General features: G+C 42.4%; 2 long non-coding RNA genes across 2 annotated transcripts; one reads left to right on the forward strand and one right to left on the reverse strand.

The window, feature by feature from the left end:
- Positions 1–755: 755 nt before the first annotated feature.
- LOC148124586 (uncharacterized) lies at positions 756–2,084 on the reverse strand. The gene is made up of 2 exons (XR_015739657.1): positions 1,861–2,084; positions 756–1,479 (listed from the first exon to the last, which is right to left on the reverse strand). It is a non-coding gene; the product is annotated as an uncharacterized LOC148124586 (long non-coding RNA).
- Positions 2,085–17,254: 15,170 nt separating this feature from the next.
- Positions 17,255–19,327, forward strand: LOC148124587 (uncharacterized). The gene is made up of 2 exons (XR_015739711.1): positions 17,255–17,419; positions 18,612–19,327. It is a non-coding gene; the product is annotated as an uncharacterized LOC148124587 (long non-coding RNA).
- Positions 19,328–20,595: the final 1,268 nt, after the last annotated feature.

Raw genomic sequence — 20,595 nt, forward strand, 5'->3', positions numbered from 1 at the left:
CTCTCCCTCACTCCATCCACCTTGGACTGCAAGCAACCAACCAAGCTCAGCGGTCTCTCTCTCTCTAAGTCAAGATTCCTCCCAAGCATCGTTGTCATTCACCTCTGAAACGGGAACTTGGCTTGTCCATCAAAAGTTCAGACCATTTCTTAGTTCCAGTTCTCTATCTGCTTTCGATCTTTGCTCCTTGTGAACTTTCAGTCTGTGGAAATGTGTACCTTCAAATTTTCAAAATTAATTCTTTAGGACAGGGGTCGGCAACCTTAAACACTCAAAGAGCCACAAAGGTCCTACCCATTCAATTCTGGAGCTGACTGGAAGTCCGGTTCTCCCACCATAGTCTGTTCCTAACATGGTGTCCTTTTTCCTCTGCTGACCAGAAGTCCAGTTCTCCCACCATAGTCTCTCCTCCTAGCACGGTGCCCTTTTTCCTTTTATTGACTGGCAAAAAGGGAACCACAGCAGAGAGATGAAAGAGCCACATGTGGCTCCAGAGCTATGGGTTGCTGACCCCTGCTTTAGGGCTACCATAGCTGTCATTTCATCAAAGTTGATTCCCCCTCCCCCAAGGACAAAGAAGACTGGGCTTGCTGCTCTACATCCTTTAATTTCTGCATAGGGATATTACTGCCTCCCTTGACCCTTGACCCCACTGACTTTTAAGGAAGGAGGGAAAGCCATTTGATCAATATTCCAAGATATATAATTGTTTTTGTTAATGGAGAACAACATGAACACAACAGGAAACCAAGAAGTTCAATGCAGAAAAGAGTTTTATTTAGAGGGAAACATACAATATGGAGTGGGGATTTTATAGGAGTTGGATTAGCATGGCAAGATCAAACATGGCCGAGAAGGGAAGATTCCCACAGTCTTAAGCAAATTGAAGATGGGATTCAAACAGAAAGGATGAAGTGTCTTCTTATACCCGATGACTGAATGATGAGGCTTCTGGTCTGGTCTTCTACGTATAGTTCTCTTCCTTAAGTTCTTTCCTGTTGGAGAGACCTAACAGAGATTCTGGGAGGTTGTTGTCCATGGAGAGAGTTGATTTGAAAAGGGTGAGGGTAGAGTTCAAATATTGCATGAATAGATTTTTGGGGAGGTGGCGGGTGGGGGGCTAGAAGATCTGGATGTCTCAAGTCTCCAGTTCTTTGTCATCTTCATCCCACGGAGGATAATTTCAAGGTTTTGGGACATCTTGCAAGTTCTACAGCCCTTCTAGAATTTGGACACCGTTTTCTGAGAAGAAGTGCTGGCCAAAATGAGTGGGCGAGGTCGGCTGTAGCTTGAGCCTCCGCACTGTGGAACACAAGGGTTGTACTGGTCAATGCACAGAGGTTGGTCGGGGCAGAAGAGAGAAGGTCCTGGAACGGTGATGGTGAATGGTGGTGGTTGGATGGTCACAGAGGTAGGAGGGCAGCTGAAAGAGCAGAGGTCGCATCTAGATGCCATCTTGCTTGGATTGAGTTGGTGGACCTACAAAAAAAATTTAGAAGAGTTAATAAAAGTCAGATCCTTATTTTTTCCTGTTTTATTCACACCATCGTTGAATGAGGACTCCAAAGTATGTAGAAGGACCCTAGCAATGGAGTTAGATTTTAACACCTTCCATTTTTGAAGATGATACATTGATGAAGACCCAGCTTCCAGAACTTGGAGAACTCCTCAAGTAATGAAAAAGCTGGGTGCAGTGTCCATCTTCTCCTTTCCAGAAGGTTGAATACTCACACACACAAAGGGTAAAACAAATTGGATAAGATAGCCATAACCAGCCAACAGATCTTGCAACAGGTAGCTCCCTCTGGTCCATAAGACCAAGCTTTTAAAAGAATCCCCAGCAGAAAAGGTAGAACTTACAAGAGTCAGTGGTGAATGCAGCTCAAACTGAGTTCTTCAGTGCTGAACAGATCTGATGTTAGACTTCGGGATCTGCTGGACCTTTTATATGGTTGCAGAATGGGTGATACCTCCAATTCCTAGGTTTCTAATTAATTGCTCATTGTTGTTTTCCTGTTTGTATCACTCACTTTCAAGGCATGGCACCTCGTTCTGCATTCTTGGTGCTTCATCCACAGGTGGAGCCCTTTGAGTGAAAATCACAACGGATGATGTCTTTCAAACATTGGTTTTATAACCAGCGTTGCTGATGAAACTTTAGGGATAGCAGAATTGGAGAAGCATTCTGTTGAGGTTCCTCACATCAACAGTGGGGAGATTTTCCTCAAGTTTACCAAATAGTGGACCAATAAGATGGGTTACGCTGCATCAGACCAACAATCAATTTGGGGACGTCCCCCAGTGGGTAAAGTGACAATGTCTGGAAAGATTTCATACAGGGAAATTCAATATTGTCTTCTTACTTGGGTTCCACGCAGTATTAAATACACCAACATGACAATGTGAGGTCTTCTCCATTCAGAACATATTTATTCTAGTCAATGTTTCTACCCCATAGTACCTTTCGATTCCATAAAACCATTTTCTCCCTACCTACATTCTGATTTTATTCCACAGTGACAATCCTGGTCACAATTTTGGAAGTTGATCCAAGAAATAATATAGACCAGAATGGGAATCAAATTAGCAAATGAATCATTTTGGGTTGACCCAAAGCCCAGAAGATCTCAACGTTGACCCCAGCATTTCCAGACATAGTTAGAAAAAAAGTTAGACAGGTTGATGGTCAGTGCTGATGGTCAGTAGAAAGAACAGGAATTTGATTTTGGAAGATAGATTTCTGGGACCTAACTAGGAGGAAGAGGAAGAAGACATGGAGAAGAAGGGGGTATAATCTTGAAGAAAAATCCATGTTTTCCAAGAATGTAATTTTATTGGTTATTTTATTCAACTCCTCCCCCCCCAAATAAATACTTTAAATACAAAAACAATATGGTATTATGGAATTAGGGTGAGAATACCTTGATGTGTCTGGGTGGATTATCCAGGCTACTGAAATAACCATGAATCAACCAAATATTCATGAGAGGCTCACAATGTACAGCCAGATAATTAGTCCAGTCAAGACCAGAAAGCATGTCTGAAACTGCCCTCAGAATCCCAGCCAGGTCATTATAAATGAACATCCCTGTATAGGGATAATTATTTGTGGGGCCTCCATCTTCTTGAACTAATAATGTGAATTCTAGATGATCCACGTGTTTCCCATCTATGCCCTGTGTGTCTAAACTGGACTCTATCACCACCATGGCTGATTTACCGGACAGGAAACGGAGCCTTGAGGGATAACATTGTTTCTTCTACTCAATAAACATCTCCTTTCAGAAAATGTGTCAGGATAATTACAGTAATTCTACAACATGTGTAAATGTGTTGCCACCTGTTAAAGGTAGGATGAGACAGCCAGGCGTTAATCACTATGGCTTGAAGGCAAGAGGCGGGGTAAGGAAAAGGGCTGACGAGAAGCCAAGATAAGATGTTGGCGTTTGTAATTTCCTTGTCTCCGAATCTCTGTTACTCCAAGCCCCATCACAACCGGGTCTCAAGGTGGTCTCAATTCCATCCCTTTCTTTTCCCAACAGAAGAGGCAGACCAGAGTGGGATCACTTGCAGAATTGGAGGCCCTCAAGGGAGAACTTCAGGTTTTTAGCCAAAGCGCTCAAACTCAGCTACAAGCCAACCCCCCAACCCCCAGCCCCGAATCTTCACAAATCTCTCAATCCATGGGATCTACTGAAACCAATGCCCACTTAGCACAAACTCTTCAGAAACCAAGGAGAATTGGAATCAGTCTGGAGTACCCTTTCTTCATTCTGTATTGTTTCTCCTTTTAATCGGCGGTCTCTTCTGGACTCATGGAGAACTATAGCTTCCCTTTATTTTAAAAGGAAAGATTTTTTTTTAAACTGTTGGACTTCTTCTTGGCTTGCAGTCAGAAGATTGTTCTACGTTGTGATAGTTACTTTTTAAAGTTTATTGTTGTTTTATTTAACTGCTGCGCTGAGTCACGTATCAAACGGGTGACTATATAAATTGACTAAATAAATAAGAAAATATGTAAACTGTTTTGACTTGCCAGGATGCAAAAAGGATGTTGAGACTCTGGAAAGAGTACAGGGAAGAGCAACCAAGATGATTAGCGGGCTGGAAGCTAAGACATACAAAGACTGGTTGCAGGAATTTGGTATCTCTTGTGAAAAGAAGGACTGGGGTGACATGATAGCACAGTTCCAATATTTGAGGTGCTGGCACAAAGAAGAAGGGGGTCAACTATTCTCCAAAGCACCAGAAGGCAGGACGAGAAGCAAAAGATGGAAATTCACTAAGGAGAGAAGCAACTTAGAACTAAGGAGAAATTTCCTGATAGAACAATTAATCGGTGGAACAACTTGCCACCAGAATCACTGGAGGTTTTTAAGAAGAGATTGGACAACCAGATGTCAGAAATAGTGAAATAGGTCTATAGTTCTTAATTTGCAATGGATCAGCCTCCTCTTTTGGAATAAGTGTGATAAAGGCTTCTGACCATGATTTGGGTATCTTCTTCTTTAACGTAACTTCATTCATAACTTCTAGCAAAGGGAGATTCAACGATTCTTGTAATGTTTTATAAAGTTCTGCCGGAAGTCCATCTGGGCCTGGTGCCTTTCCATTATTTTGCTTCTTGAGTGCTTCAGTTAACTCCATCATAGTTATATTGCTTTCTAACATTGTTTCAGTCTCTTTAGGTATTTTGGGGAAATTCAGCATTCTGTAAATACTGCTTAACTCTTTCCTCATCAATATTCTCTTGCTTATATAATTTCCCATAAAAGTCTCGAATGATTTCCTTCTTCTCTTTACTGCCATGGAAAACTTGGCCTTGATCATCTATTAACTGCAATATTTTCCTTGGTTCTTTCTCCTTTCTCAGTTTATATGCTATCCATCTACCTGGTTTGTTTGCATTTTCGAAGTAGTTCTGTTTAGCACCTCTAATTTTCTGTGCTAATTCTTCTTTCTCTATTTGACCCATTTTGTGTTTAATGATATCCATTTTTAGCTTGTTGTCCTTTTTCTGTGACATTTTCTGTAGCTCTTTTTCAAGTCTTTTATGCTCATCCTCTAGAGCCTTAGAGGCCTGCCTTTTCCTAGTATTCCTTTCCCTTGTATTATCAAGCGTCTAGCATATGCCTTCATTGTATCCCTCCCAATTATGTTATTCTGTTCTGTGTCTCTTGTGTTTCTGTATGTGGACATTTGTATACATAAAACAAAACAAGGATGGGCACATATTACGGAAAGCTATGTTTTCCTTCAGTGTGGTTTAATGAAGAAACTATGAACTGGGATCACCCAATGCCTTAAAATTGATGGATATACAAAAAGGGTACAAGACCTTGAAGTCTTACCAGTTTTGTCCCAGGTATAAATATGAGGGATATTTTTCTGTCTCTAATTGTCCATTTCCAAAACCCATTTGTGTTTTCCTTTGGCTAACAGGAAGACCTTATGGAGTTAAAGTCAGCAGTGGAGAACCATGGAACTAGCAAAGATCTTGGAGGTCTTGATGTCCTGTTCAGGGCCAAGATTCCTCAGGTCATCCCAGACCTATGGTTCTCCAACCTTTGCTTGAAAGCCTCCTATGATGTCCCTCGCTAGCCTTCTTGTACTGTGGCAACTAGATCTGGACATAATCCAGTCTGACCAGTCAGTGTAGAAGAAGAACATGATTCACGTATCTCAACTACTTGGTTAGTGAAAGTTTAGTGATGATTTATTTATTGAAATTAGTTGCCACCAACAGAGTGCTTTTTCTAAAATAAGGCTTTGGATTTGTCTCCTTCTCTCCCTCTCCCTTCATACCTGCCTCCCTCCCTCCCTCCGTCTTCCTTCCCTCCCTGTCTTTCTTTCCCCTTCTCTCTCTCCCTTCCTCCCTCTCCCTCTTTTCTCTGTGCCCCTCCATCCATTTCCAATTCAATTCAGAGGAAAGTTAATACCACAAAACCATCAGAACAAGAAACCATGATTTGTTTTCAACGCAATCTGAGTGTTTTATTTGGCATGAGAAGCAAAGCATATATTTATCTTTCTGCAGTTTGATTTCAGCAAGTACAGAAGGGCTCCAAGGCCGCAAAGAGTTACATCACCAACCAAGAAACAAAGCGGAAGCTTGCAAAAAAAAAAAAAAGATGAAGACATTGATTCAAGAGACGAAGCCGGTGAAAACCGACATCCGGAAGGGTAGTTGACCCGAAGAGCTGGCTCCTCATTCTACCCCGTCCTGTGCCATCTTAGTACTTGTTGCAAGGATCACAGATGGCCTGGACTCTGGGAAGGCATTTCCGAGAAGGAAGGCTGCAGGAACTGTAACTGGAGTTGTATCTGCTGCGGCTGAATGAAGGACCACACACCACTGGAGCACATGATACAGGACCACATGATACGGGACCACATGATACATGACCACGTGATACAGGACCACATGATACGGGACCACATGATACATGACCACGTGATACAGGACCACATGATACGGGACCACATGATACAGGACCACATGATACGGGGCCACATGATACAGGACCACATGATACGGGACCACATGATACAGGAGCACAGGATGCGGGACCACAGGCCTTAGGGGCACACACAGAAGGGCCACACATGGGCGAGCAGATCATAGGAGAACAGACGACGGGTGAGCAGGGTCTGCAGGGATCAACACAGGCATACTGGTCAGGGCAGCAGAGCGAAGTGCTGGCGATGTTCATGCTGAATGGAGGTGGCTGCAGAGTGACGGTCACAGGGATGCAGTCGGGGTAGCAGTGGTTCCATCCGTAAGACATGGTGGATGAGAAGAGGCGGTGGATCTACGGGAAGACAAGAGTGGGGAGACCTGAGAGATAACATCACCCGTACATGCATACATACATGAATGGAATTTGAGTACTTTGATTACTTGAATAGGGATAGCACCCAATATATTTGCATGGAATTCCTAAGAAGGAAGCAATGGGAAGACACCAACGGAGGACTTAATGAATTTCTGGAAATTAACCAGAGCCGTTTTAATGCTCTTGTGTCCTCCTTCTCTCCATCACGTGTCACTTTTCTTCCTGAACCTAAATCATACCTAGGCTTCATTCCACCAACATGAATCTTGAAAGACATCTCTGTAGCTTCCAAAAGGAGGATCAAACCAGAAAGTTTTTGACCTTGGGGAAGTAATTTTCCACCAGGGCTGCCTTGACACTAAATATTGGGGAAGAGGACATCATGCATTTGCAAAATGGATGATGTTTCTTCAAGTCAAGTAGGCCTTGAATGTATGAGGAGGAACCTGGCCATCTTGGATAGAAAAGGACCACAATGAAGCAATGGTCCTTTTCTCCATTTCATGCAAATCCATTTCAAAGAGTTATCCTTGTCATTTTTTTAGATCTCTGGGTCTGGCACTCAAGAACCAGATTGTTCTTGAAGCTGACCACCGATTAACCAAGGATAGACCCCAAGAACAAGAATCAGGGAAAAGTTGGCTGAAAGACTTCAGCCAAATTTAAAAAATCTCTGTAAATCTTACCAGCTCTTGTAGAGAAGTGGATTCTGTTGGAGTGTCTGGATGCTGGATGCTATTTCTCCCAAATCCCAAGGATTTTATACAATTCTTTCAGTGATTCTAAGAGCTGTTGTGCTTTTAATTAATTGCAACAGTTTTCCCGGTGTCACACCTATGTTTTCTCAAGGAATGATTTTTGCTCCTTGCAACTGTCTATCCTCATGCCTACTTTCTTCCACGGTTGGCTGAAATTTTCCCAAAATAATTTTGGGGGGTTAAAAAAAAAAAGGACAAAGGACTGACTCAAGAATGGTTAAAACAATTTTGCTATCCGGTTGTGGATGGATTTTCAGCTTTTGAGTATAATTTGCTGATGTTTACTTGGAATAACAACTCATGTGGGGTGCAGTTTAATTGTGATATTTGACGGAAAGGAGTTACAAAATTCACGTGTTCAGAGACAATCCTCAGACTTCCTAAATTTTTTATCTTGGAGCTATAAAAAGTGGGTCAGCCCTAATTTTAAACCCTTTAATACCTGGTTAAGTAAAATTCCTGCCCTGTTCAGATTGAAACTCTTTTCTTTCCAAGTTACATTGCTTATAATTCCATATTTTTATTGTTAAATGATCATTAGAAAAATAATTTAAAGTTAGAAAGTTCATTTTCTAATCTTCCTCCAAGGAATTTCCAGAAACAAGAAAAGTTCCAAATTGGTCTTATTACATTTTTTTTCATAATCAGAATGTTCCTTTTCAGATTCGTTAAAGTAACTTAATTAATTCAATCGATTCATTCCTTGAATCAACTCGATTCCTAATTTACTGGGAATATTTAACACATTTGTTATAACTTAAATAAGGACCTCTCTATTTAAGTCACATTGGTTTGGAAGGCCAATTGTGCGGCCAGTTTTTTTTTTAAAGAAAATGTATATTCTTGAAGTTTTGGCAATATCCATCAGGGAAAAAAAGCTGGTATTTCCAAGATGGAGCTGAAATAGTTCTGAAAAAATGGGAAAAAACTCTACATGTGAAGAGAATTCTGCTGTGTTCACAAAACACAGGAAATCTTCAACTTACAGCAGTTCATTTAGGGAGAGTTACAACAACATTGAAAAAAGTGGTTTATGGCCATTTTTCAAACTTATGACCGGCCTCAGGTCATATGACCCAAATTCAGACGCTTGGCAATGGGATCATAATTATGATGGTCACCATGGATCATGTGATTCCCTTTTCTGACCTTCCAACTTAATGGAGAGGCCAGATTCACTTAACAACCGTGTCACTAATTGAATGACGGCAGGAATTCACTTAAGAACAGTGGCTGGGAAGTTCGTACAATGGGAGTAAGCAGACTTCACACATTTGGTGAACACAGCAGAATTCACTTCATACTCGGAGAGTTTTTCACCCCATTTTCAGAATTATTTCAGTGCTGATCCACATTTTATGGCTCCAAGATGAAAAATTTAGGAAGTCTGGAGATTGTCTCTGAACACGTGAATTTTGTAACTCCTTTCCGTCAAATATCACAATTAAATTGCACCCCACAAAATTTGTTATTCCAAGTAAATATCAGCAAATTATACTCAAAAGCTGAAAATCCACCCACAACCGGATAGCAAAATTGTTTTAACCATTCTTGAGTCAGTCCTTTGTCCTTTTTTTTTTTAACCCCCCAAAATTATTTTGGGAACATTTCAGCCAACTGTGGAAGAAAGTAGGCATGAGGATAGACAGTTGCAAGGAGCAAAAATCATTCCTTGAGAAAACACAGGTGTGACACCGGGAAAACAGTTGCAATTAATTAAAAGCACAACAGCTCTTAGAATCACTGAAGGAATTGTATAAAATCCTTGGGATTTGGGAGAAATAGCATCCAGCATCCAGACACTCCAACAGAATCCACTTCTCTACAAGAGCTGGTAAGATTTACAGAGATTTTTAAAATTTGGCTGAAGTCTTTCAGCCAACTTTTCCCTGATTCTTGTTCTTGGGGTCTATCCTTGGTTAATCGGTGGTCAGCTTCAAGAACAACCTGGTTCTTGAGTGCCAGACCCAGAGATCTAAAAAAATGACAAGGGTAACTCTTTGAAATGGATTTGCATGAAATGGAGAAATGGACCATTGCTTTATTGTGGTCCTTTTCTATCCAAGATGGCCAGGTTCCTCCTCATACATTCAAGGCCTACTTGACTTGAAGAAACATCATCCATTTGGGAAATGCATGATGTCCACTTCCCCAATATTTAGTGTCAAGGCAGCCCTGGTGGAAAATTACTTCCCCAAGGTCAAAAGCTTTCTCCTGTTGGAAGCTACGGAGATGTCCTTCAAGATCCATGTTGGTGGAATGAAGCCTAGGTATGATTTAGGTTCAGGAAGAAAAGTGACATGAGATGGAGAGAAGGAGGACACAAGAGCATTAAAACAGCTCTGGTTAATTTCCAGAAATTCATTAAGTCCTCTGTTGTTCTCCTCCCATTGCTTCCTTCCTAGGAATTCCATGCAAATATATTGGGTGCTATCCCTATTCAAGTAATCAATGTAATCAAATTCCATTCATGTATGTATGCATGTATGGGTGATGTTATCTCTCAGCTCTCCCCACTCTTGTCTTCCCGTAGATCTACCGCCTCTTCTCATCCACCATGTCTTACGGATGGAACAACTGCTACCCCAACTGCACCCCTGTGACCGTCACTGTGCAGCCACCTCCATTGTGCATGAACATCCCCAGCACTTCGCTCTGCTGCCCTGACCAGTATGCCTGTGTTGATCCCTGTGGACCCTGCTCACCCGCCGTCTGTTCTCCTATGATCTGCTCGCCCGTGTGTGGCCCTTCTGTGTGTGGCCCTAAGGCCTGTGGTCCTGCAGCCTGTGGTCCAGCACACTGTGGTCCCATATCATGTGCTCCTGTATCATGTGGTCCCGTATCATGTGGTCCCGTATCATGTGGTCCCGTATCATGTGGTCCTGTATCACGTGGTCATGTATCATGTGGTCCCGTATCATGTGGTCCCGTATCATGTGCTCCAGTGGTGTGTGGTCCTTCATTCAGCCACAGCAGATACAACTCCAGTTACAGTTCCTGCAGCCTTCCTTCTCGGAAATGCCTTCCCAGAGTCCAGGCCATCTGTGATCCTTGCAACAAATACTAAGATGGCACAGGACGGGGTAGAATGAGGAGCCAGCTCTTCGGGTCAACTACCCTTCCAGATGTCGGTTTTCATCGGCTTCGTCTCTCGAGTCAACTTCTTCATCTTTTTTTTTTTTTTGCAAGCTTCCGCTTTGTTTCGTGGTTGGTGATTTAACTCTTTGTGGCCTTGGAGGCCTTCTGTACTTGCTGAAATCAAATTGCAGAAAGATAAATATATGCTTTGCTTCTCATGCCAAATAAAGCCTTGATGGTATTGAAAAAAAAAACTCATGGTTTCTTGTTCTGATGGTTTCGTGGTATTAACTTTCCTCTCCGTTGAATTGGATGATGGTGAGATGGATGGAGGGGCAGAGAGAAATAAGAGAGGGAAGGAAGGAAGAGGTGGGAAGGGAGGGGGGAAGGAAGAGGGAGGAAGGAAGGGAGACAGGGATGGAGGATGGGAAGAGGGAGAAAGAGAGAGAGAGAGAGACTGGGGAGGGAAGATGGAGGAAGGGAGTGAGTGAGAGAGACAGGATGAAATAGAGAGAGGGAGGGAAATCCAAAATCTTATTTTAGAAAAAAAGCATTCTGTGTGTGACAACTAAATATCAATAAGTAAGTCACTAAAATTTCACTAACCAAGTAGTTGAGACATGTGAATCATGTTCCTCTTCTACACTGACTGGTCAGATTGGATTATGTCCAGATCTGGTTGCCACAATGCAAGAAGTGTGGTGAGGGACATCACAGGAGGCTTTCAAGCAATGGTTGAAGAACCATAGGTCTGAGATGACCTGAGGATTCTTCAGCAAGGCATTCGACAAAGTAGACCACAATCTACTTCTTGGGAAGCTAGAAAAAAAAGTGGGAAAGATAGCACCACCATCAGATGGACTCACAACTGGCTGACAAACTGTACTCAATGGGTAGTCCTTAATGGTACTACATCTACATTGAGGGAAGTAAGCAATGGATATCACAAAGTTCCATCTTAGGCCCACTACTCTTCAATATCTTCATAAACGACTTAGATGAGGAATAGAAGGGGAACTTAGCAAATTTCTGGATGATACTAAGGTGAGACAAATAGCCAACACCCAAGAAGACAGGCTCAAGATCCAGATGGATCTTGACTGTGATATGTAGAAAATACATATTATGAGTTACACCTGTGAAAATGAAGAACAAGAGGGAAGCCATGCTTATCCGATATTTGAACTATGCCATGATTATTGGAGAATTATATAACTATACCTGATAAACATGTACTGTCTTATAACTTGTTAGGTTCTAACGTAAAATGTCAGCTTTGTGGCTGGAACATGGGGGTTGTATTTCTTGACGTTCGGATACATGTGGGAGGAACTGGGTCATTTTGACCTAGCAGGAACCTGTTAATGATCCATTAAATAAACTGAAGCTTTTTACGGTTCTTTGTGTCTATTTCTATTTTTGGCATTTATCATATTGGCAAACTTGAACACTGGGCTCTATCTGACAGAATTCAATGTAAAGAAAAGTAAAGCCTTATACTTAGGCAAGAAAAACCAAAAGTATACCTATAGACTGGTAACTGTGAGAGAGATCTTGGAGTCTTAGTGGACAACAAATTAAATATATGCCAACACTGTGTGGTGGCAGCCAAAAAAGCCAGTACAATCCTAAGCTGCATTAAGAGAGGGATACAATCAAGATCAAGGGAGGTACTAATACCACTCTATAAAGCCTTAGTAAGGCCACACCTAGAGTACTGCATCCAGTTCTGTTCACCACATTATAAAAAAGATGTCGAGACTTTAGAAAAAGTACAGAGAAGAGCAACCAGGATGATTAGGGGACTGGAGGCTAAAACATACAATGAACAGTTGCAGGAACTGGGCCTGGCTAGTCTAAGGAAGAGAAGGACCAATATTTGAGGAGCTGTCCAAACTGGATGCAGTATTCTGGGTGTGATCTTACTAAGGCTTTATAGAGTGGTATTAGTACCTCCCTTGATCTTGATTGTATCCCTCTCTTAATGCAGCTTAGGATTGTGTTGGATTTTTTTGGCTGCCACTGAACACTGTTGGCTCGTATTTAATTTATTGTCCACTAAGACTCCAAGATCCCTGTCACAATTACTGCTATTAAGCCTGGTTTCACCCAGTCTGTATGTGTACTTTTAGTTTTCTTGCCTAAGTGTAACACTTTCCTTTGCTCTGCACTGAATTTCATTTTGTTGGATAGGACCCAGTGTTCTAGTCTGTCAAAATCCATCTGGATCTTGAGCCTATCTTCTTGGGTATTAGCTATTCCTGCCAGCTTAGCATCATCCACGAATTTGGTAAGTTCCCCTTCTATTCCTCATCTAAGTCGTTTATGAAGATATTGAAGAGTACTGAGCCTAAGATGGAACTTTGTGATACCCATCGCTTACTTCCCTCAATGTAGATGTAGTACCATTAGGGACTACTCATTGAGTACAGTTTGCCAGCCAGTTGTGAGTCCATCTGGTGGTGGTGCTATCTTTCCCATGTTTTTTTCTAGCTTCCCAAGAAGTAGATTGTGGTCTACTTTGTCAAATGCCTTGCTGAAGAATCCTCAGGTCATCTCAGACCTATGGTTCTTCAACCGTTGCTTGAAAGCCTCCTATGATGTCCCTCGCCACAACCAGATCTGGACATAATCCAATCTGACCAGTCAGTATAGAAGAGGAACATGATTCACATGTCTCAACTACTTGGTTAGTGAAATTTTAGTGATTTACTTATTGATATTTAGTTGTCACAGATAGAGTGCTATTTTTCTAAAATGAGATTTTGGATTTCCCTCCCTCTCTCTATTTCATCCTGCCTCTCTCACTCCCTCCCTTCCTCCATCTTCCCTAGCCGGTCTCTCTCTCTCTCTCTTTCTCCCTCTTCCCATCCTCCATCCCTGTCTCCCTTCCTTCCCCCCCCTCCCTTCCCACCTCTTCCTTCCTTCCCTCTCTTTTTTCTCTCTGCCCCTCCATCCATCTCACCATCGTCCAATTCAACGGAGAGGAAAGTTAATACCACAAAACCATCAGAACAAGAAACCATGAGTTTTTTTTTTCAATACCATCAAGGCTTTATTTGGCATGAGAAGCAAAGCATATATTTATCTTTCTGCAGTTTGATTTCAGCAAGTACAGAAGGCCTCTAAGGCCACAAAGAGTTAAATCACCAACCACGAAACAAAGCGGAAGCTTGCAAAGAAAAAAGATGAAGACATTAATTCAAGAGACGAAGCCGATGAAAACCGACATCCGGAAGGATAGTTGACCCGAAGAGCTGGCTCCTCATTCTACCCCATCTTAGTATTTGTTGCAAGGATCACAGATGGCCTGGACTCTGGGAAGGCATTTCCGAGAAGGAAGGCTGCAGGAACTGAAGCCGGAGTTGTATCTGCTGCGGCTGAATGAAGGACCACACACCACTGGAGCACATGATACAGGACCACACGATACGGGACCACATGATACGGGAGCACACGATACAGGAGCACACGATATGGGAGCACATGATATGGGAGCACACGATACAGGAGCACATGATATGGGACCACAGTGTGCTGGACCACAGGCTGCAGGACCACAGACCTTAGGGCCACACACAGAAGGGCCACACACGGGCGAGCAGATCATAGGAGAACAGACGGCGGGTGAGCAGGGTCTGCAGGGATCAACGCAGGCATACTGGTCAGGGCAGCAGAGCGAAGTGCTGGGGATGTTCATGCTGAATGGAGGTGGCTGCAGAGTGACGGTCACAGGGGTGCAGTTGGGGTAGCAGTTGTTCCATCCGTAAGACATGGTGGATGAGAAGAGGTGGTGGATCTACGGGAAGACAAGAGTGGGGAGAGCTGAGAGATAAAATCACCCGTACATGCATACATACATGAATGGAATTTGCTTCAAATTAGCATTCTGGATTTTTTACCTGCTGGGATTGTTGAACAACTGTTGAGGTGTTAAGAAGCAGTTGGGAATTAAAACACAAGGATGTGATTGAGTGGGGATAGCATCCAATATATTTGCATGGAAATCCCAAGAAGGTAGCGATGGGAGGACACCAACAGAGGAATGAGATAATTTCTGGAAATCTACCAGAGCTCTTTTTATTGCGCCTGTGTACTCCTCCTCTCCGTCATATGCCTTTTCTTCCTGAACCTGAACCACATCTAGGATCCACTCCACCAAAATGGATCTTGAAGGACATCTCAGTAGCTTCCAACAGGAGAAAGCTATTGACCTTGGGGAAGTAATTTTCCACCAGGGCTGCCTTGACACTAAATATTGGGGAAGAGGACATCATGCATTTCCCAAATGGATGATGTTTCTTCAAGTCAAGTAGGCCTTGAATGTATGAGGAGGAACCTGGCCATCTTGGATAGAAAAGGACCACAATAAAGCAATGGTCCATTTCTCCATTTCATGCAAATCCATTTCAAAGAGTTATCCTTGTCATTTTTTTTAGATCTCTGGGTCTGGCACTCAAGAACCAGATTGTTCTTGAAGCTGACAACCGATTAACCAAGGATAGACCTCAAGAACAAGAATCAGGGAAAAGTTGGCTGAAAGACTTCAGCCGAATTAATAAAATCTTTCTGTAAATCTTACCAGCTCTTGTAGAGAAGTGGATTCTGTTGGAGTGTCTGGATGCTGGATGCTATTTCTCCCAAATCCCAAGGATTTTATACAATTCTTTCAGTGATTCTAAGAGCTGTTGTGCTTTTAATTAATTGCAACAGTTTTCCCGGTGTCACACCTGTGTTTTCTCAAGGAATGATTTTTGCTCCTTGCAACTGTCTATCCTCATGCCTACTTTCTTCCACGGTTGGCTGAAATGTTCCCAAAATAATTTTGGGGGGTTAAAAAAAAAAAAGGACAAAGGACTGACTCAAGAATGGTTAAAACAATTTTGCTATCCGGTTGTGGATGGATTTTCAGCTTTTGAGTATAATTTGCTGATGTTTACTTGGAATAACAACCTGTGTGGGGTGCAATTTAATTGTGATATTTGACGGAAAGGAGTTACAAATTTCACGTGTTCAGAGACAATATCCAGACTTCCTAAAATCTTCATCTTGAAGCCGTAAAAATTGGTCAGCACTAATTTGAAGCTCTTAATGTCCTGTTCAAGTTGAAACTTTTTACTGTCCCAGTTTAAATTCTTATATTTTCATATTTCTATTGTTAAATGACCTTTAGAAAAAACAGCGTTTAAAGTTAGAAAATTCATTTTCTAATCTTCCCGCAAGGAATTTCCAGAAACAAGAATATAAATGTTCCAAATTGGTCTTGTTACATTTTTTTTCATAATCCGAATGTTCCTTTTCTTAAAAAAAGTTGACAGTTGACAGTTTCGTTAAAGTAACTTAATTAATTCGACCAATTCACTAATTGAATCAATTCCTAATTTCCTGGGAATATTTAACACGTTTTGTTGTTACTTAAATAAGGAGCCCTTTATTTAAGTCACATTGGTTTAGAAGGCCAACCATGTGGCCAATTTTTTTTGGAAACAAAATATATGGGCATGTTTGTTCTTGAAGTTTTGGCAATATCCCTCAGAAAATATTATGTTTCTGTTCTTTCCAAGATGGAGCTGAGATAGTTCTGAAAATGGCGGGGGGAGGTGGGGAGTCAATTCTGCTGTGTTCACAAAATAAAGGAAATCTTCAACAAACAACAGTTGATGTAGAGACATTTACAACATTGAAAAAAGTGATTTTCTTTTGGTTTTTCCTTATTTGAGGGGCTCCCACAAAGACAAGCGGGGGGTTCAAACTATTTTCCAAAGCACCAAAAGGCAAGATGAGAAACAATGGATGAAAACTAACCAAGGAGAGAAGCAACCTCGAATTAAGGAAGAATTTCCTAATGGTCAGAGCAGAGGAAAAACTTGCCTTCAGAAGCTGTGGTGGGTTCCATCACTGGAGGCTTTCAAAAAAGTGAGTGGGCATCCGTTTATCTGTAATGGGATAGGGTCTCTTGCCCAAGCAAAGGGATGGATTGGAAGACCTCAAAAGTCCCTTCCAACTCTATTATTCTACCTTCTATTCTATGTTCTGTGACATCAGTTTTCAAGCATCATAAAGGTTGACCTCTGGACTAAGAAGGACCTTGACTTGGTTCGCCTGAGCTCTTCTTAAGTTCTTTGGATTGTCTGAAGGCAGACATGGCTTGGAAGACAAGGATCCACCTTCTTGTGGGAATTTAATTCACTGCCACAAAGGATGGAGATCCAAAGAAGATAGAGAGTTGTGGGGATTCCATATCTGGAGGCTTTCGAAAACAGACCGGAGAACCATTTTTCTTCAATGGTATAGAGTCTCCTGCTTGGGCAGGGGGTTGGACTAGAAGACCTCCAAGGTGCCTTCCAACTATTAATTCTATGTTTCTTCTCTGATCTTCTTCCCCCAGCTATGTTCTCCGGACTTGTTTCTCGTGAGATTTACAAGCAATCTCAATCATGAATGTCTCATATTTCTCTGGAAAACCTCACCCCACCCCGGTGTCTGTCTGGAGGGACCCCACCTATGGATTGAAGCATCAACAATGAAGAAGGAGGCTTAAGAAGAGTGAAATCACCGCTGAAACTGCTTGGGTGTTACAACCTGGAGTAAAAGAATGTGATGAGCAATTAATTAGGACCTTGAAAAGTCAAAATGCATCACCCCCTTCTTCAGCTGTATAAAAGACCCAGGAGATTCACAGTCGAGTATCAGATTCCTTCAGAGCTGAGAGATACTCACTCCAAGCCGTTTCCACCGCATCACTTGGTAAGTAAGGCACTGAGATGTTTTAACTTGTGTGGAGCTGCTGGGGGATCTTGCTTTGATGTTTCTTGGCACGGGCGTCCGAGCGGTTTACTTCTTGCAAAAATGATGCTTAAGAAGGGAGTTAGAATGTCTTTAGCTTCGAACCTTGGTATTTTTTTCCCCTTGCTGATGGGTTAAAGCCCAACAAAATGAGAAGGAGATCTCCCCAAACTTTTCGTACCAAACTTGAGATGAATGGATGGGTTCTAGTTTTCTCAACATACCTTTAGCACCTAACTTTCAAATATCCGCCAGTGGTAATTTGATGAAGCCTTAGGAAGTCTTGTATTATCGCATGAACTGTTTGCATCAGGGAGAGCCTGAGGAGGAAAAGAGATGGCCATGAATATGTATATATTTTAATTAATTCAACATGTATTGTTTCATTAAACAAATGTCGAGCTGTCACTGGGAAGAGGGTGTGGGCTTTTCCTCAAAACTTCCCCAACAAGTGGAAGCTTCTCAGAGGGAACGCTAAACTCAACGATCTACTAGAGCGAGGTCCTCCAACCTTGGCCACTTTTATGGACTTCAACTCCCATAAATTCAGCATTGCTGGCTGAAGAATTCTGAGAATTGAAGTCCACAAGTCCTAAAGTCGCCACGTTTGGAGACTCCTGTACTAGAGCTATTCAGGAGTGGAGCGGTCTACTTCTCAGACTTGGGAATATTCATTCCTGGAGGCTTTCAAGCAAAGTCTGAGATGGTCTGAGAAGTCCCATCTGGGCAGGGAATTAAAACAGAAGACCTTCAAGAACTTCCAACCACGTTTTTATGGATTCCCACCATGACTTTACTAAGGTCTGTAGAGTCTGTGTTTCATTCTTTGCTCAAAATGTCCTCTGCATCAGAGATTCTTAAAACTATGTTTTTTATGGATTCCCACCATGACTTTACTAAGGTCTGTAGAGTCTGTGTTTCATTCTTTGCTCAAAATGTTCTCTGAATCAGAGATTCTTAAAACTATGTTTTTATGGATTCCCACCATGACTTTACTAAGGTCTGTAGAGTCTGTGTTTCATTCTTTGCTCAAAATGTCCTCTGCGTCAGAGATTCTTAAAACAATGGTTGGAAAAGAGATCATAAAGACTTGGGGTAGCTCAAATTTTACTAAGCTTTGCGCCATCCTTTTTCTCTTGATTCTTGCCTCTAGACCCACCCGTGCCTTTGAACAAAGATGGCCTCCAGATGGGATGTCTGCTCCTTCAACTGCCCACCCACCACCGTGACCATCCAGCCACCCGCTTTCTGCCTCAGCATTCCGGGCCCTTCTCTCCACTGCCCAGACCAGCCTCTCTGCATTGAACAGTGCAACCCTTGTGTTCCTCTGCCCTCTCGTGGAAGCTTACCTCTCCCATCGAGCGCAGCCAGCATTTATTCCCAGAGGTCCCAACAACAACAACAGCAGCAGCAGCAGCAGCAGCAATTTCAACAACGTTTCTAAGTCTTGACGTTCCACACCCCAGGGTAGAAGATGGAGGACGGGCCAGCTGAAGTGAAAAAACGTTCCGATTGCTTGAACCAACCCAGAACTTCTTGGCCGCTGAAGAACATCGCAGGAAGTTCAGAACCCCAAATGCCAGCCTCCAAGATCGTTCTCCCCTGCGTGGAATTTTGTTAAATTTTCTGAGGGACTTTTCAGTTGTACCCTAATTGGGGAATGCCAGCCCTTTAGATCTGGGATGGATCTGCATTTTGGCCTTTCCGATGATTCTTCACTCGCCCTGGAGGGGATTGGGATTTATGCTTGCGCGGTTTCTTGTTGAATTCGACCCTTGTTTGACGGGACTGCTTCCTCTGCTTTAACCTATGGAGTATTAGCTTCTCTCTTCCGCACCCCCTTCCAATAAAATCTTTATTGCATTCAAACTTCCTGTCTCTTGCTCGTGGTTATCTGAATCTTGGCTGTTTCTCAACGATGGTTCGCCAAAATAAAATGCCCCTGTTTCAATTCAGGTTGGGTCAGTGAAAAACAAATGGTCAGGATAGAATTGGAAGGGAACTTGGAGATCAACTAGTCCAACCACCCTGCTCCAGCAGGAAACCCTATACCATTTCAGACAAATGGATGTCCAGTCTCTTCTTAAAAGCCTCCAATGATGGGGAAGGAAGGAAGGAAGGAAGGAGGGAGGGAGGGAGGGAGGGAGGAAGGGAGGAAGGAAGGAAGAAGGAAGGAAGGAAGGAAGGAAGGGAGGGAGGGAGGGAGGGAGGGAGGGAGGGAGGAAGGAGGGAGGAAGGAGGGAGGGAGGGAGGGAGTGAAGGAGGAAGGGAGGAAGGAAGGAAGAAGGAAGGAAGGAAGGAAGGAAGGAAGGAAGGAAGGAAGGAAGGAAGGAAGGAAGGAAAGCAGAATAGTAGAAGAACAGAGTTTGAAGGGACCTTTGAGGTCTTCTAGTCCAACCCCTGTTCAAGCAGGAAACCCTATATCATTTCAGACCTATACCACTTCAGTCCAATCTTCTTTGGGGTTGTTTTTAAATAAATGTTTGCAGGCAGGAGGTGTTAGGTATTGTTTGGGATAACACAGTGTGCAAACTCAAACATGGTACCTTATTTGTCCCACTAAGGTCCTGTTTCTGCAGATCTGTAATTCCGAGGACGCTAAAATGATCTTTCGCCCTCAAAAGAACTTCAAAAGAGTTTATTCTTAGGGAACGAAGGAGGTGACTTTTGTAGTGAATAATTTGTAGTGAATAACTTCGTGGGAAATCAACGGTCCTTTTCCCCCATTCACAATAGAGATGACTTTCCTTTTATTTTAACCTTTCCTTAGGATTTTAATTGGGAATTTTCTAAACAATTGCCTCTCATTTCCAAAGTTCATAAGTCTCTCTTGTAAATACCTCTGCAGTGTCTATCGGTGAATATAATTCCCCTTAAAAATTCAACCATGAGTTAGTCTTCAAGGGAAGACCTAAGACAGGTGTCTCCTGTCGCCCTTTAGCCTATACATTCAAAATCCCCTTATTTTCTGGGTAGGGGGTTGGTCCAGATCTCCCAGGTCCTTTCCAACTTTATTATTCTATGTTCTATATCTCTCTCTCTATAAAAGCGAAATAGGCCCCTCATGCATCATCACAAAATCTCCAGAACCGTAAAGCCTACGAACTTGAAATTTGGCTCGTAGGTTCCTCTTGGCT

This window comes from Pseudonaja textilis, chromosome 16 (genome assembly GCF_049901715.1).
Source record: "Pseudonaja textilis isolate UNSWEBS1 chromosome 16, rPseTex1.2, whole genome shotgun sequence".
Classification (NCBI taxonomy): Eukaryota; Metazoa; Chordata; class Lepidosauria; order Squamata; family Elapidae; genus Pseudonaja; species Pseudonaja textilis.